Below are 18,822 nucleotides of genomic sequence, written 5' to 3'. Positions count from 1 at the left end.
TTTTTCCTGCACGATATGTGCATTAGCTCTACCTAGGCATCTGAGCGGTGTCTTTCTCCAAACTAGAACCAACTATATATAAAGCAAGTAAGTAATTAAGGCAATGGCACACCAATGTGTCAAAATGTAGAAACAAAAAAAATAATATAGATGATAAATGCATCAAAAAGCGCACCAATCTCTACCACAGCTTGCACACCCCAAGTGCATGCAACGGTATCTGCAATGTAATAACAAACACAGGAGTAGCGCAATGCAGGTAGAAGGCACAAAAGCAAAGTAGAAAAAAAGAAAAAATTATTAGGCTAGATGAGAACAGGATGAAGGCAAGGACATGGACAGAGGGGAAGAGGCAAACAACATATTACTACGGCCCACTAACGTCCCACGCGTTATGTCCTGCTCAATCCCTGAGGAAGTCCTGGGAGCAGGACGTAACATGTGGGACATTTTTGTTACATTGCACAGGCACTTTAGCTATTATTTAGTTGTGGTATACAGTAAGGGGGAGGAGCAGCTACTTCATAGGGATGGCATGCACATGGTTCTTTTGGCGTTTACATATATGATGATGATGGCGTTATAAGGAATGAGACATTCTTTGGAGTTTCCCTACTCCTTTATTGGCCATGAGAACATGATGACCTGTCATGTCTCTCTGTTTAGTGGTTTTTATTTGTTTTTTCAAAAAAACTTTTTTGGGTGTTTTTTTCTGTATATTTGATTTATTTGACAGTGCTGTTTCTATAAGAAATAGGCCATGTTTTTTTAAGCCTGGGTAACCCCTTTTAGTGGATAAATAATAATTCTAGGAGCAAAATAGCATACATGCCTATGTGAAAGTATAGAATCCCGTCTCCTCCCCTTCTTCCATCCATACCCCTTCTCTATATCCCTCTTCTCACCTCTCCTGGTTGAACCTGATGGGCCTTTGTTGACATGTTTTTTTTTTAACCTTACTATGTGTCCTGTTGGCTCCTTACCCTTGTACTGTTAAAGGGGCACTCCGGGCAGGAGGTTTTTATTCAATATCACTGGGTGGGGGGATGAAAACAATGATGTCCATTCACCTCCCCACTGGTGCGTTGGAATTGGGTAGATAAGTGGACATCATTGTTTTCATCCACTCCCTCTACGGCTATACTGAAAAAAGGCTTCCCGATATCATTTTACACAATACATTTCCTCAGGTTGCAGACACGACGCTCCACCCTCATTGTCATCTAAACCTCATGTCCAGCTGTGGAGAGACAAGTCTACAACACAGGAATATCAGCCAGGAAACCATCAGCTGCATCTGCTCCGTGTAGTATCCGGAGTCCGGGAACCAGTGGCGTAGCCACCGTGGTCGCGGGGGTCGCCGCCGCGACCGGGCCCGCCACAAGGGGGGCCCGCGGGGCCCCCCGATCAATCACTCTTGTGACCGCAAGCATTGTTTTGCTTGCGGTCACAAGAGTCCGGCTCCGTCTTCCCCCGGCTGCTGCGCGGCTGCCGGGGGTGTCGCGTCTTACCCCCGGCAGCGCGCGCATCCCAGAACTCCCTGCGCGCCTTGGGCCCTGACTTCCGGTTCCGGCGCGCAGGGAGTTCTGGGATGCGCGCGCTGCCGGGGATAAGACGCGACACCCCCGGCAGCCGCGCAGCAGTCGGGGACAGACCAGGAGGAGTGAGGATCAACGTGGGAGCGCGTTGTCAGGTGAGTTAAGTTTTGTTTTTTTTATCAGCATGTACGGGTGGGGGGAAAGGAGGGGGCCATCTATGAGGGTGGGGGGAAAGGAGGGGGCCATCTATGAGGGTGGGGGGAAAGAGGGGGCCATCTATGAGGGTGGGGGGAAAGAGGGGGCCATCTATGAGGGTGGGGGGAAAGAGGGGGCCATCTATGAGGGTGGGGGGAAAGGAGGGGGCCATCTATGAGGGTGGGGGGAAAGGAGGGGGCCATCTATGAGGGTGGGGGGAAAGAGGGGGCCATCTATGAGGGTGGGGGGGAAGGAGGGGGGCATCTATGAGGGTGGGGGGAAAGGAGGGGGCCATCTATGAGGGTGGGGGGAAAGAGGGGGGCCATCTATGAGGGTGGGGGGGAAGGAGGGGGGCATCTATGAGGGTGGGGGAGAAGGAGGGGGGCATCTATGAGGGTGGGGGGAAGAGGGGGCCATTTATGAGGGTGGGGGGAAAGAGGGGGGCCATCTATGAGGGTGGGGGGAAGGAGGGGGCCATCTATGAGGGTGGGGGGAAGGAGGGGGCCATCTATGAGGGTGGGGGGAAAGAGGGGGGCATCTATGAGGGTGGGGGGAAAGAGGGGGGCATCTATAAGGGAGGGAGGAAGGGGACCATCTATAAAGGGGGGGAAAGGGGACCATCTATAAGGGAGGGGGGGAAGGGGACCATCTATAAGGGAGGGGGGGGAAGGGGACCATCTATAAGGGAGGGGGGGGAAGGGGACCATCTATAAGGGAGGGGGGGGGGAAGGGGACCATCTATAAGGGAGGGGGGGGGAAGGTGACCATCTATAAGGGAGGGTGGGGGGAGAGGGGGCCATCTATAAGGGAGGGTGGGGGGAGAGGGGACCATCCATAAGGGAGGGTGAGGAGAGAGGGGGCCATCTATAAGGGAGGGGGTATAGGGGGCCATCTATAAGGGAGGGGGTAGAGGGGGCCATCTATAAGGGAGGGGGTAGAGGGGGCCATCTATAAGGGAGGGGGTAGAGGGGGCCATCTATAAGGGAGGGGGTAGAGGGGGCCATCTATAAGGGAGGGGGCCATCTATTTGGGGGGGCAACATAGGGGGAGAGGGAATACACAGAGGGGGGCATATATTATTAGGAGGTCACATAGAGTCAGGGCTACCCACTAAATGAGGGTGTAAAGGGGACAGTACAGATGTGTAGTGTGTAGAGAGATGGAGATGGTGTCAGAGTGTGGAGCCTAATATGTCTGTCTGGCAGATTCTGTGGATTCGTGGCTCGGAGAAGTTCTCATAACGGCCTAGGACAGATGGAGAAGATGATGAAAAGGAAAGAACTCCGATCAGAAAAGACGTCTCCTGTGAGTCACCTGATATAACTGCACAGTAATGTATATGGTGTATAGAGCCTGTGTAGAGCTGGGGCCACCTCTATATGACTGGATGAGGTGATTTAGTATACTGGATTTGGTCAGTAACAATATGGTGGTGATGGTAGTGGTTGTGGTGGGGCGGTAATGTTTCCTCCCTATATACTGGTATTACTGGTAATATTGGTCTCAGTATACAGGATTTGGTCGGTAACAGTATGGCGGTAATAGGTAATATCTGTCTTGGTGTGTGTGTGTGTGTATATATATATATATATATATATATATATATATATATATATATATATATATATATACATACAGTGGTACCTTGGTTTAAGAGTAACTTCGTTTAAGAGCGTTTTGGTTTAAGAGCTCACAGTTTTTCAAAATTGTGACTTGGTTTAAGAACATTGCTTTGGTTTAAGAACTTCCTGTATCGGGTGGGAGCGCGAGTGGAGAAGGGGCATGGCCTGCATAGCGGGGTCTACAGCACTGTACTCTAAACACCTTCCAAATCATAGCAGATCCCCTTCAGGCTGGGGCTTACATCAGGGGACAGGACTGTGGGGGGGGGGGTAATCTCTCCATAGCTGTAACCCCTCTCTCCCCGGACAGAGAGTGCTGCATGTATGTGCCCACATCTGTACTGCTCATTCCTCCATGCTCCCTGCAGTCTCTGTCAGCCCTTGTGTTTCCCATCCTCTCCATTACTGTACAGTACAGAATAATAAATATATTTGGGGTGCGGAACCAATTGTCTGCATTTACATGATTTCTTATAGGAAAATTTGCTTTGGTTTAAGAGTGGATTTGGATTACAAGCACGGTCCTGGAACGAATTATGCTCATAATCCAAGGCACCACTGTGTGTGTATATCTATATATATATATATATATATATATATATATATATATACACAAACACACACAACAATAGCATCACTTGGTCGTGAAAGGAGGGGGGGGGGCCCAAGTTGGCCTCTCGCACCAGGGCCCAGGAGACATTAGCTACGCCCCTGCCGGGAACCATCAGCTGCATCTGCTCCATGTAGTATCCAGAGTCTGGGAACCATCAGCTGCATCTGCTCCATGCAGTATCCGGAGTCCGGGAACCATCAGCTGCATCTGCTCCATGCAGTATCCGGAGTCCGGGAACCATCAGCTGCATCTGCTCCATGCAGTATCCGGAGTCCGGGAACCATCAGCTGCATCTGCTCCATGCAGTATCCGGAGTCCGGGAACCATCAGCTGCATCTGCTCCATGCAGTATCCAGAGTCTGGAAACCATCAGTTGCATCTGCTCCATGCAGTATCCGGACTCTGGGAACCATCAGCAGCATCTGCTCCATGCAGTATGCGGAGTCCGGGGACCATCAGTTGTATCTGCTCCATGCAGTATGCGGAGTCCGGGAACCATCAGCTGCATCTGCTCCATGCAGTATCCGGAGTCCGGGGACCATCAGCTGCATCTGCTCCATGTAGTATCCGGAGTCCGGGGACCATCAGCTGCATCTGCTACATGCAGTATGCGGAGTCTGGGAACCATCAGCAGCATCTGCTCCATGTAGTATCCGGAGTCCGGGAACCATCAGCAGCATCTGCTCCATGCAGTATCCGGAGTCCGGGAACCATCAGCTGCATCTGCTCCATGTAGTATCCAGAGTCTGGGAACCATCAGTTGCATCTGCTCCATGCAGTATCCGGACTCTGGGAACCATCAGCAGCATCTGCTCCATGCAGTATGCGGAGTCCGGGGACCATCAGTTGTATCTGCTCCATGCAGTATGCGGAGTCTGGGAACCATCAGCAGCATCTGCTCCATGTAGTATCCGGAGTCCGGGGACCATCAGCTACATCTGCTCCATGTAGTATCCGGAGTCTGGGAACCATCAGCTGCATCTGCTCCATGCAGTATCTGGAGTCCGGGAACCATCAGCTGCATCTGCTCCATGTAGTATCCGGAGTCTGGGAACCATCAGCAGACGCCGCACGCTATCATCACCGCAAATAGCTGGAAAGAGAGGCAACACATTCTATCCACCTATCGACCATGTATCACTATGTTCTTCCCAGAATATGGGCGCAAATATTATCTATCAAAGACCCAAAACTGTTACATTCAGATTTATTTTGTAATTGTGAAGTAATTTTATTATAATAAGATGTAATTACAGTGGTGTCTTGGATTACGAGCATAATTCGTTCTGGGACTGTGCTTGTAATCCAAATCCGCTCTTAAACCAAAGCAAAATTTCCCATAAGAAATAATTGAAATGCAAACAATTGGTTCTGAACAACATGTGGAACAAATGAAACAAACATTTATAAGCAGCTGAATATGTGATATTATAAGTTACTGTACAGTATAGCAATCAGCATATGGAGTATAATGTATAGTAAGGGCATAACACTGAAAAATAGCCGCAACATGCTAGAATAGAGAAGCAGGGCTGCTGTCAGAGGTCAGTGTGGTCACATGCAGGGCCGGTTTTAGGCTAAATGTGGCCCTGGGCAAAGTTGAAGGTGGGGCCCCAAATGCTGAAATGTTGTAGCAATAATTTAAGGTCCCCATACACTTTAGTCAGGGGTACCCGCTGCTCGTGGCGGGTTCGGGTATTACATGGTCTGATACTCTGGAGAAGTTAGCACTAATCTAGCAGATCTTGGATACAGAACCCATAGGACGGCTCAATTATTGTGCAGCAAGGGCTGCATGGACATCATTAGCGATGTCCATGCAGCCCTTGCTGTATATAGTAAATAATAAAGCTATTACTTACCTGATCACATTCCCCAGTTTCCTCAGGCCTTGTCTGTGCGATACCCTGGTCAGCCTAGTTGCAGCTCTCACTTCTGGTCCCATCTCTGAAGTGACTGAGAAATCACTAGCCAAGACAGGCTGAGTGGCTTGTTGCTTCAGACACGGGACCAGTAGTAAGAGCTGCAGCTGCGGTGACCAGGGTATCGCACAGACAAGGCCTGAGGACACTGGGGAATGTGATCAGGTAAGTAATAGCTTTATTATTTTAACCCCCCATTTATTGCCATTGGCCGTGTTACCTAATACATGTAGTGATATGTAGCTGGCAGCTGAGGATCGTTTTTTTAGCTGATTGTTGTCTTTATTACATGGGTGAGATCGGCCTGATTCAGACAATTATTATTAGGGCTCTTAGTCACAGTCAGTCAGTCCAGAAGGTTGCAAGCCAGGACTGCCGCTAGTGTCGTATAAGACTGACACACAAAAAATGTTTATATGCAGTGTTTAAAAATATATATATATATATTGCTATATCAGGACCTAAAATTACCTGAAGAAAACGCGCACAAAGAACAATATTATCACCTCTCCATGACCAACACATAATGACCCAAAAACACCAATATTACCACCATACAGTGACCACCACATAATGACTCTATATACAGACCAATATTACTGCCATAGGGTGACTGCCACATAATGACTCTATATACACACACTATATACAGACCAAAATTACCAATGTAGAGTGACTACCGCATAAAACCCCCAAAACACGGTATACAGACCAATATTACCGTCATAGAGTGACCACTACATAATAACTCTATATACAGACCCTTGGAAAGACAGATAGCCACCGACACTGCTCAACTTAGGCTACCACATATACGGACCCCACAGGTGAATAGAGATTAGACGATGATCATTGGTTGGTGCTCACTACGATAATAGATGCATGTAAACTTGACAAGTTCGTAAGAAAAAGATGAGGGCACTCACCGCTTATGTGATCTTCTTTTATTTCATTTCATATCTTTGCATGCATAAATTACTGGGCATAGTGGGCTTCAGCGTGGACGCCAGACACCCACCAGATCATTGTTCCAGTGGGTGTCTGCCCTCCACGTTGAAGCCCACTATGCCCAGTAATTTATGCACGCAAAGATATGAAATGAAATAAAAGAAGATCACATAAGCGGTGAGTGCCCTCATCTTTTTCTTACGAACTTGTCTATATACAGACCAATATTACTGCCATAGGTTGACCTCCACATAATGACTGAATACTATCTTATTTTTCCTGAATAAAACACCGTATTACCTTAGTGACACTATACATAGGAGCTGCAGCCAATCACCGCCCTCAGTGGTCACCTGCAGCAATTACATAGAACTGATGGGACCAGAGAATGGCTGCAGCTCCTATGCAGTTGAGGGTACAAACACACGTACCGTATCCGCAGCAGATTTTACGATGTAAGTTCGCAGTGAAATACGCTCCAGGTACCTTCCCATTCACTTCAATGGGATAACATACTCACAGCAGAATTGTCATCCCACTGTGAGTATGTCAAAGTCAGTGCCATTAACCCCCGCAGCCTGGATACCTGCCCATTCACTTCAGCTGCCCCGCCACACCGCACCGATTGGCTGAGCACCAGGAGACACCGGGAGCCCGCAAAGCAAGCCAGAGCGGGGACCCGGTACAGTATGTTCCCGGGCTGCTGGGGTTAATAACACTGACTATGACATACTCACAGCACAATGGCAATCCCACTGTGAATGTCATCCTATTGAAGTGAATGGGCAAAATCCACAGGCGATTTTTCTGCGAACTTGCAGCGTAAAATCTTCTGCGGATAAAACACGTTTATACCCTTATAGCGACTTCACCTGAACACTTCTGTCACTGCTGAGACAGCAATGGGATTTATATATATATACTCACCGGCCACTTTATTAGGTACACCATGCTAGTAACGGGTTGGACCCCCTTTTGCCTTCAGAACTGCCTCAATTCTTCGTGGCATAGATACAACAAGGTGCTGGAAGCTTCCTCAGAGATTTTGGTCCATATTGACATGATGGCATCACACAGTTGCCGCAGATTTGTCGGCTGCACATCCATGATGCCAATCTCCCGTTCCACCACATCCCAAAGATGCTCTATTGGATTGAGATCTGGTGACTGTGGAGGCCATTGGAGTACAGTGAACTCATTGTCATGTTCAAGAAACCAGTCTGAGATGATTCTAGCTTTATGACATGGCGCATTATCCAGATGTTGGGTACATTGTGGTCATAAAGGGATGGACATGGTCAGCAACAATACTCAGGTAGGCTGTGGCGTTGCAACGATGCTCAATTGGTACCAAGGGGCCCAAAGAGTGGCAAGAAAATATTCCCCACACCATGACACCACCACCACCAGCCTGAACCGTTGATACAAGGCAGGATGGATCCATGCTTTCATGTTGTTGACGCCAAATTTTGACCCTACCATCCGAATGTCGCAGCAGAAATCGAGACTCATCAGACCAGGCAACGTTTTTCCAATCTTCTACTGTCCAATTTCGATGAGCTTGTGCAAATTGTAGCCTCAGTTTCCTGTTCTTAGCTGAAAGGAGTGGCACCCGGTGTGGTCTCCAGCTGCTGTAGCCCATCTGCCTCAAAGTTGGACGTACTGTGCGTTCAGAGATGCTCTTCTGCCTACCTTGGCTGTAACGGTTGGCTATTTGAGTCACTGTTGCCTTTCTATCAGCTCGAACCAGTCTGCCCATTCTCCTCTGACCTCTGGCATCAACAAGGCATTTCCGCCCACAGAACTGCCGCTCGCTGGATGTTTTTTCTTTTTCGGACCATTCTCTGTAAACCCTAGAGATGGTTGTGCGTGAAAATCCCAGTAGATCAGCAGTTTCTGAAATACTCAGACCAGCCCTTCTGGCACCAACAACCATGCCACGTTCAAAGGCACTCAAATCACCTTTCTTCCCCATACTGACGCTCGGTTTGAACTGCAGGAGATTGTCTTGACCATGTTTACATGCCTTAATGCACTGAGTTGCCTCCATGTGATTGGCTGATTAGAAATTAAGTGGTAACGTGCAGTTGGACAGGTGTACCTAATAAAGTGGCCGGTGAGTGTATATATATAAATAAATATTTATATATATATATATATATATATATACATATATACACACACAGATATACATACATCCCATATATTTATATATATATATATATATATATATATATATATATTATACACATACACACACACACACACACACACACTAACACATCCATGAAAAAAACATTACAGAAATCCAAACCATCCGGTCCATATACTACACACATGCATACCTCCCAACTGTCCCGGATCTGGCGGGACGGTCCCGATTTTGGGATCATGTCCCGCCCTCCCGGTACAGCCCCGATGTGTCCCGCTGCCGCGCACCTCTCCCCAGCCGGACCCGCCGGATTCTGTGAGATCTGGTGGGGAGCGGCAGAGTGAAGGAGCTGTAACTGTCGCCCTGTGTACAGTGCGGGGGCTGGTGTGATGTGGATGGAGGAGACAGTGTGCTGCGGTGCCCGGGCTGTAGCTGCTTCCTGTGTGACCCGGTCACCGCAGTACACGTGCTGTTGCTGCTGCAAGCTCTCTCTGTGGGGGAGCTGAGGAGGCACTGAGGCTGCAGAGGTATCTGACCGACAAGTGTCTCCCCGGGCAGAGCTGCTGGAGGCCAGGGAGCAGGGGCCACACTACAAATGGAGGTAATGGGTGTGTAGGGTGGGGGAGGAATGGTCCAGGGCTGGGGGCACACTTACACTTACGGCCGGTCCCGGTGTCTCCCGGCAAGCCCCGCCCCTGTTAATAAGCCCCGCCCCCAATGTCACCCACGGGAGGTATAGTAACTCTTGTCACGGACTGTTAGATCACCCAGCTTTCCAGCACCATCTATTGAAGTGAGTATAATGGGGGTCACCCAGCTTTCCAGCATCATCTATTAAAGTGAGTATAATGGAGGTCACCCAGCTTTCCCAGTATCTCAAAGTCAGTATAATGGGGGTCACCCAACTTTCCCAGTATCTTATAGTCAGTATAATGGAGGTCACCCAGCTTTCCCAGTATCTCATAGTCAGTATAATGGAGGTCACCCAGCTTTCCCAGCATCTTGTATAGTAGTCAGTATAATGGCGGTCACCCAGCTTTCTCAGCATCTTGTATGGTAGGCAGTATAATGGAGTTCACCCAGCTTTCCTAGCATCTTGTATAGTAGTATAATAAAGGTCACCCAGCTTTCCTAGCATCATGTATAATTGAGGTCACCCAGCTTTCCTACCATCTTGTATAATGAGGTCACCCAGCTTTCCTTGCATCTTGTATAGTAGTCAGTATAATGGAGGTCACCCAGCGTTCCCAGCATCTTGTATAGCAGTATAATGAAGGTCACCCAGCTTTCCCAGCATCTTGTATAGTAGTCAGTATAATGGCGGTCACCCAGCTTTCCCAGCATCTTGTATAGTAGTCAGTATAATGGAGGTCACCCAGCTTTCCCAGCATCTTGTATAGTAGTCAGTATAATAGAGGTCACCCAGCTTTCCCAGCATCTTGTATGGTAGTCAGTATAATGGAGGTCACCCAGCTTTCCCAGCATCTTGTATAGTAGTCAGTATAATGGCGGTCATCCAGCTTTCCTAGCAACTTGTATGGTAGTCAGAATAATGGAGGTCACCCAGCTTTCCCAGCATCTTGTATGGAAGTCCGTATAATGGAGGTCACCCAGCTTTCCCAGCATCTTGTATAGTAGTCAGTATAATGGCGGTCATCCAGCTTTCCTAGCATCTTGTATAGTAGTCAGTATAATTGAGGTCACCCAGCTTTCCTAGCATCTTGTATAGTAGTCAGTATAATGGCGGTCACCCAGCTTTCCCAGCATCTTGTATAGTAGTCAGTATAATGGAGGTCACTCAGCTTTCCTAGCATCTTGTATAGTAGTCAGTATAATTGAGGTCACCCAGCTTTCCTAGCATCTTGTATAGTAGTCAGTATAATGGCGGTCACCCAGCTTTCCTAGCATCTTGTATAGTAGTCAGTATAATGGAGGTCACTCAGCTTTCCTAGCATCTTGTATAGTAGTCAGTATAATAGAGGTCCCCCAGCTTTCCCAGCATCTTGTATGGTAGTCAGTATAATGGAGGTCACCCAGCTTTCCCAGCATCTTGTATAGTAGTATAATGGTAATAGGTGACGTGGATATGAGGGTGTGGCTATGGGGAGGGCGTGGCACATTGCCGTGACTGTCCCTCTTTCTTCCCAGCAAAAGTTGGGAGGTATGCACATGACATGTCATACATACTGCATTCATGCATTATACACATAGCATTCATACATATTACACACTACAGGTACAGTATACTTACTCCCTCTAGCAGCATGCTGGGAGTAGTGGTCCTTGTCCATGGCAGCAGCAGGCTGGGATCCTCACACAGCCTGCACACTTCTCCCCCATCGTCCCGACATCAGTCACGGAAGGAGGAGGAGGAGGACGGAGGTGAGAACATACAGGAAGAGAGGGGGAGGGAGGGGGGTCTTAAGGGAACACACACACGCAGCACACTCAGGGAGGATACCGTCCTGCAGCCTCTGTGTGACCCCTGATAGCAGCAATTAGCTGCAGCCGGGGATCACTGCCATAGTCTGCAGGAAGCTGTCTGTGAGCTCCTGCCTGTGACATACGCTTTAACAACGGTAGGGGGCCCCTGAGGGATGGGGACCCTGGGCAACTGCCCTCTTTGCCCCCCCCTAACGCCGGCCCTGGTCACATGACAGCAATGGGGAAGGGGTGTGTGTTCAGCACGGACCAATCAGGACTGACAGAGACTGCAGGGAGCATGAAGGAATGAGCAGGGCAGATGTGGGCACATACATGCAGCACTCCGGGGAGAGAGGGGTTACAGCTATGAAGAGATCACTTCCACAGTCCTGTCCCCTGATGTGAGCCCCAGCCTGAAGTGGATCTGCTATGATTTGGAAGGTGAGGGAGACTTCCTGGGTCAGAGTACAGGGCTGTAGACCCCGCTATGCAGACCATGGCCCTCCCCAACTCGCCCTCCCACCCAGTACAGGGAGCTCTTAAACTAAAACAATGCTCTTAAACCAAGTTACTCTTAAACCAAGGTACCACTGTATAGTTATAGATTAGTAACACAGGTCTGCAGTTTATCAGGAGAAATGTCTCTTTCCCTATGGGCTGTAATATAGCAGGTACAAGCTCTCAGCCACCTGGCACTGATGGTACAGGAGCTTCTGTCTTTGGGCATTGATAATATTATGGGGGTTACCGGCCTCGCCTCCTCATTAGACGCAGTAAGTGTCATTTATCATTATAACCTGATAGAGGCGCTCGGCAGAGGCGGATCCAGTTTTCCTTTTTCTAGGACATCACTGAGATCTGGGCTAGAAATGAACGTCCCTATTATTAGCGCTGATATAAAACTACAGATTTGTGGCTATTAGAACCAGAAGGAAAATGCAGGAAAAAAGGTCAAAATATTTATTAAACCTTTTCTTTATTTGTTTCTATCCCAAATGAAACTGCCCTGTTCCTCATTTCCTTGATCTTTTCTTCTTATAATTTCCATAGATGGCACTCACAGACTGATGTACATGAGGTATACAGGGAGCTGCTGTCAGTTAATACAGTGAGAACACTTACTAATACTGTACACTGACCTATGTGTATTCTTTCCAGTCTGACACAGTGCTCTCTGCTGCCACCTCTGTCCATGTCAGGAACTGTCCAGAGCAGAAGAGGTTTTCTATGGGGATTTGCTACTGCTCTGACAGTTCCTGACATGGACAGAGGTGGCAGCAGAGAGCACTGTGTCAGACTGGACAGAATACACCACTTTCTGCAGGGCATACAGCAGCTGATAAGTACTGAAAGAGTTCTTGAGATTTTTAAATTGAAGTAATTTACAAATCTGTATAACTTTCTGATACCAGATTATTAAAAAAACATTTTTCTCCAGAGACCCCCTTTAATATGTATATCCAGGAAGCAGCAAACGTGCAATAAAGTAAAGTGCAAAAAAGTGTTATTTTTAAATTACCTATGTGAGCTTCGGCCATGTTTTCTGTGTCGCCCCCTGGTGTCACACACAGGAGGCACAGAGAGATGGAGCGCACACACAGGAGGCACAGAGAGACGGAGCGCACACACAGGAGGCACAGAGAGACGGAGCGCACACACAGGAGGCACAGAGAGAGGGAGCGCATACACAGGAGGCACAGAAAGACGGAGCGCACACACAGGAGGCACAGAGAGACGGAGCGCACACACAGGAGGCACAGAGAGACGGAGCGCACACACAGGAGGCACAGAGAGACGGAGCACACACACAGGAGGCACAGAGAGACGGAGCGCACACACAGGAGGCACAGAGAGACGGAGCGCACACACAGGAGGCACAGAGAGACGGAGCGCACACACAGGAGGCACAGAGAGACGGAGCGCACACACAGGAGGCACAGAGAGACGGAGCGCACACACAGGAGGCACAGAGAGATGGAGCACACACACAGGAGACATAGAGAGACGGAGCGCACACACAGGAGGCACAGAGAGACGGAGCGCACACACAGGAGGCATAGAGAGACGGAGCGCACACACAGGAGGCACAGAGAGATGGAGCGCACACACAGGAGGCATAGAGAGAGGGAGCGCACACACAGGAGGCATAGATGACCCAAGAGGAAACCGGGGGGGGGGGGGGACGGACGGACACTGCCTGGACTGCAAATGAGAAGCTATGTGTACTGCCCCCAAACCTTAGACAGTGGCTGCGTGGCCTGCCGGGAGAGGAGGGGGCTGATCTTATAGGGGAGGTCACAGGGTCACAGCAGCACAGAGGTTGTCAGGAGAGGAGGGTGCTGAATTTATAGGGGGAGGTCACAGGGTCCCAGCAGCACAGAGGATGTCAGGAGGGGAGGGTGCTGATCTTATAGGAGAGGTCCCAGCAGCACAAAGGATGTCAGAAGAGGAGTGTGCTGATCTTATAGGAGATCACAGCAGCACAGAGGATGTCAGGAGAGGAGGGTGCTGATCTTATAGGAGAGGACACAGCAGCACAGAGGATGTCAGGAGAGGATTGTGCTGATCTTATAGGAGAGGTCCCAGCAGCACAGAGGATGTCAGGAGAAGAGGTTGCTGATCTTATAGGAGAGGTCACAGCAGCACAGAGGATGTCAGTAGAGGAGGGTGCTGATCTTATAAAGGGGTCACAGCAACACAGAGGATGTCAGGAAAGGAGTGTGCTGATCTTATAGGGGAGGTCACAGCAGCACAGAGGTTGTCAGGAGTGGAGGGTGCTGATCGTATAGGGAAGGTCACAGGGTCCCAGCAGCACAGAGGATGTCAGGTGAAGAGGGTGCTGATCTTATAGGAGAGGTCACAGCAGCACAGAGGATGTCAGGAAAAGAGGGTGCTGATCTTATAGAGGCCTCACAGCAGCACAGAGGATGTCAGGAGAGGAGAGTGCTGATGTTATAGGGGAGGTCACAGCAGCACAGAGGATGTCAGGAGAGGAGGGTGCTGATCTTATAGGGGGGTTATAGTACCACAGAGGATGTCAGGGGGAGGGTGCTGATCTTATAGGAGAGGTCACAGCAGCACAGAGGATGTCAGGAGAGGAGTGTGCTGATTTTATAGGGGAGGTCACAGCAGCAAAGAGGATGTCAGGAGGGGAGGGTGCTGATCTTATAGGAGAGGACACAGCAGCACAGAGGATGTCAGGAGGGGAGGGTGCTGTCATTGCGTGCAGCTGCAGCCATGTCAACATGCACAGTGTGGGGCTGTCAGGACTACAAGTCTCAAGAACCCTGCTTATGAGAGTTGTTAAATTGGAAGGCTGCTGCTGCAACACTGCAACTCCCAGCATACCTCATTGTGCACTACAACTCCCAGCATACCTCATTGTGCACTACAACTCCCAGCATACCTACTTGTGCACAGCAACTATCATAGCCGCAGTCTGGGCCCCTGCCTCCTCCCGGACTGCGGCTATGATAGTTGTTGTGCACAAGCAGGTATATTTGTATTTTTTTTTGAGGTATCGAACTGGTATCCGAGTATCGAAATAAAAAAGCTGGTATCGTGACATCACTCGCAGGACCTAGGCCTGTAATGCCTCTCTGTGCTTGCTCCCCACTTTTCTGCATTTCAGTAACGGTCCAGGGCTGGATTGTGTCCTCCTTTACCGGAAGAATATTGCGCGTGTGCCACTGCTAGCTGGGTGGTTCAACTACACTGGGGGCCCAGGTTGGGCACAAGTTACATTTAATCTGCTAATGGTTCTTGCAGGACATACAGCAGCTGATAAGTACTGGACTTTTTTAATACAAAAATAGGTTACAAAAAAGTTTAACTTATTGACACCAGGTGATTTAAAAACTATTTTTTAAAGATGTGAAGCAAGGACTAAACATATTATAAATGACATTTTTCCTATTTCCCTGGGGTCCTCAGGGTTTTCAGGGCTGCATACGCCTTGTAATGTATACTCAACGAGGGTGGATGTACAGGACGCCAAGATCAAGAAAATCTGTCTGGTCCATAGCAGGTAGAGAGCTGCATATACAAGCATGTGGACGGGTTGTACAACCGCTAATCACAGGGCCGGCGTCAGCACCCGGCTTACCTGGGCATGTGACGGGGCCCTGTTAGCAGCTAGCAGAACGTGATGGCAGGTGTATTTTGGCAACAGCTTAACAGTCGCTTGTTAGGAAACAGTCACTTCTGGGACAGTTTTTTTAGTGCAGCGCTCTCTAACATGTGGCTTTCTAGTTGCTGCAAAACTACAACCCCCAATATGGACTGCTGGCAAGGTATAATGGCAGTTATAGTTTGGCAACAGCTGAAAAGTCACTGACTGGGAAAGAAAGATTTATTTAATCCAGTGTTCTCCAACAGGTGACTCACTCTCCAGTTGCTGCAAAACTACAACTTCCATCATGCACTACTGGCAGGACATGATGGGAGTTGTATTTTGGCAAGAGCTGAAGAGCCAGTGGTTGGGAAACAATGATTTAGGAGGACAGTGGCCCAATTTATCTAGGGGTGCAGTGACGGGGGGCATTGTCACAGTTGTTAAGTGCAAAGTTATTTTGCACCAAGAGAAGAGCTAACTACAGACTGAAGCACAAGGTGCAGCTCACCTACAGATGGGGGGTACAAAGAGGGTCCTGTTACTGTTTGGGAGCTCTATGCCACCATGTATTGGGCTGTAAAAATCTGCAACATATCCTCCATGTCTGATCTCACCCTACATCATTCTGAGAGGCCATAAAAGCCTATTTCACATCTGACATTGTATAGTGGGTGACTTGGCTAAGGCTAGGTTCACAATGCGTTTTATCCTATACGTTTAACGTATACATTTTATGGAAAAAACAGATGCAACTACCGATGCAATTGTGTGCCATCCGGTTGGATCCGGTTGGATCCGGTTGGATCCGGTTTTTCCATTGACTTGTAAACAACAACAACTTGAAACAACAACCTGACAACGTGTCTGGGCATGCTCATGACATCACTACGACAAGCAGTGACATCATAATATAATTGGTGATGTCATCCAAGGGCCCTATAAAAGAAGGTGCTGAGCCCCAGAATCTCTGTTCTTAGGGACTCACTAGCGATCACACTTTTGGTACTACCTTGCTTTCTGCCTGTGTATACTGATAGTCATTTCTAGTGTTTTCGATTTTCGTCAGTCCATGGAGAGAGAGGAGAGGATTGACAGGGAGCTTGCCATTTTTGGCAACCTCCTGTGCTATTTGGTTCCAATCCTGGTTGGCTGTCTTTCCACCAGACAACCACTCAGCATGATTGAACCCTTCATCAACCCGCTGAGCTGGGGCAATTCCATCAGTGACCCGCTCAGCTGGGACAATATCACCTCGGGCCTGCAGTGGCCAAACAGCACCATCACAGACCAGACCAGCTGTAAGATTACCCCGAACCTGCAGAGGCCCAATTACACCACCAGAAACCTGCAGCGTCCAAACACCACCATTGGAGACCTGCCCGACTGTGACCTGATGTCCATCACCAGTCATGTCCAGAGCGCAGCAACCGCCTTTACTGACCTGCTTAGCTGGCTAACTGCTGTTAGTGATGTGCTCAGCTGGACATCCACTACCAGTCGCCTGCTGAGCTGGACTTTCAGTAATAGCGCCCTGCTGACCTGGATCACAGCTGCTGTAGAGAGAGTGAGTGTGATCACCACCACCTGTGATTACATAAACTGGATCTGCAGCACTAGAGACCTGATCGCCTGGACAACCACCCTCACCCGCAGCAGCTTCCTGGAGATCTGGATGACCACAGCCGCCTGGATCACCAACACTACCACCGGTGAGCTGACAGCGTTTATTTCCACCGTCACCACCAGCGATCTGCAGGCCGCACTGAGCAGCATAAGTGAGAAGCTGGTGTGGATTGCCACAACCCTCCAGCTTCTCACTTGGCTGACCAGTCGCTGCAACAGGTGCGCTTGGCTCATAACTGCGGGTGAGGCGTTGTCCTGGATGAACACCACCAGCAGGATGCTGATCGGCGCCCTACAGGGCATCAGACTTATCGTGCGATGTCTCTCCAGTACCGAGGAGCTGAGGAAATGCCTGGCCATCATATCCGAAGAAGTGCTCAGCGGCTTCCCCGCCACCACCACCACAGCACGCTCCGAGGGACATCCCTACCGCCGACAGCGAATGATTTGAAATTATGGAACATCACCAGGGGCCTGCAGTTTCAACAGAGAGCAGCCCAGCTGGAAGATTACCACCAACCTGCAGAGGCCCAATTCCACCACCACCAATCTGCAGCGTAGCAACTCCAGCACCATCAAAATGCAGAGTCCAAACAACACCATTGGAGACCTGCCCAACTGGAATATGACCACCTGTGACCTCATTTCCATCACCAGCCATCTCCAAAGTGCAGCAACCACCTTCACTGACCTGCTTAGCTGGATATCCACCACAAGCCGCCTGCTGAGCTGAACTTTCACTAATAGTGACCTGCTGACCTGGATCACAGCTGCTGTAGAGCCAGTGAGTGTGATCACCACCGCCTGTGATTTCATCACCTGGATCTGCAGCACAAGAGATCTGATCACCTGGACCACCACCCTCACCAGCTTCCTGGAGATCTGGATGACCACAGCCACCTGGATCACCACCACTACTGCCGGTGAGCGGATCACGTGGATTTCCACCATCAGCACCAGCGATCTGCAAGCAATCACAGCGAGTGCGACATTGTCCTGGACTATCACCACCAGCAGGATGCTGATCGGCTTCCTACAGAGCATCAGACTGATCCTGCGATGCTTCACCAGTACCGAGGAGCTGAGGAAATGCCTGGCCGTCATCTCCAAGAAAGTGCTCAGCGGCTTCCCCGCCGCCACCACCACAGCACGCTCCGAGGGACATCCCTACAGCCGACAGCGAATAATTTAATAACTTTAATAAAAGTTTTTCTTGTTGCCAAAAATGTGTATTATTCTTTGTCACTATACATTGTAGTAAGGTGTGCAAGGGTGTAAGTGTGTAATAAGGATAATGTGGGACACTAAAAACACCATACACCACCTCTCTTACCCTGTACCTGTCAGCTCTGCCCCCCCCCCCCCCAAAGATGGCCGCTCTGCCGTACTCACCGTTATTGTGTGAGGTGAGGAGGAAAGGGGAACTACAACCATGGTGGACGGCACACACGAGCGCCCCCTGCTGGTCACTCTCCTTCTCCAGCTCTTCCCTCTGCCACTGCCTGTAGGAGTATACGCTGCCCAGACAAAAACACCCGGTGGGGTCTCAGTAGATTTATCCTTGTTTCCAGATAGTAACCAATCACAGCTCAGCTTTCACATATTATTTGCCCTGGTAAAGTGAAAGGGGAGCTATGATTGGTTGCTATGGGCTACTAAGGGAAATGTATT

General features: G+C 49.3%; 1 protein-coding gene across 1 annotated transcript in view; it reads right to left on the bottom strand.

Moving 5' to 3' along the window:
- LOC138787952 (low-density lipoprotein receptor-related protein 5-like) overlaps positions 1–18,596 on the bottom strand; it is a 182,521-nt gene extending 163,925 nt beyond the window's left edge. Inside the window, exon 1 of the mRNA XM_069965281.1 lies at positions 18,544–18,596. The gene's annotated coding sequence lies outside the window, so the exon portion shown is untranslated. The remainder of the gene's footprint in view (positions 1–18,543) is intronic.
- Between the last annotated feature and the right edge of the window lie 226 nt (positions 18,597–18,822).

This window comes from Dendropsophus ebraccatus, chromosome 4 (genome assembly GCF_027789765.1).
Source record: "Dendropsophus ebraccatus isolate aDenEbr1 chromosome 4, aDenEbr1.pat, whole genome shotgun sequence".
NCBI lineage: Eukaryota > Metazoa > Chordata > Amphibia > Anura > Hylidae > Dendropsophus > Dendropsophus ebraccatus.
This window is presented reverse-complemented; position numbering and strand designations above follow the sequence as displayed.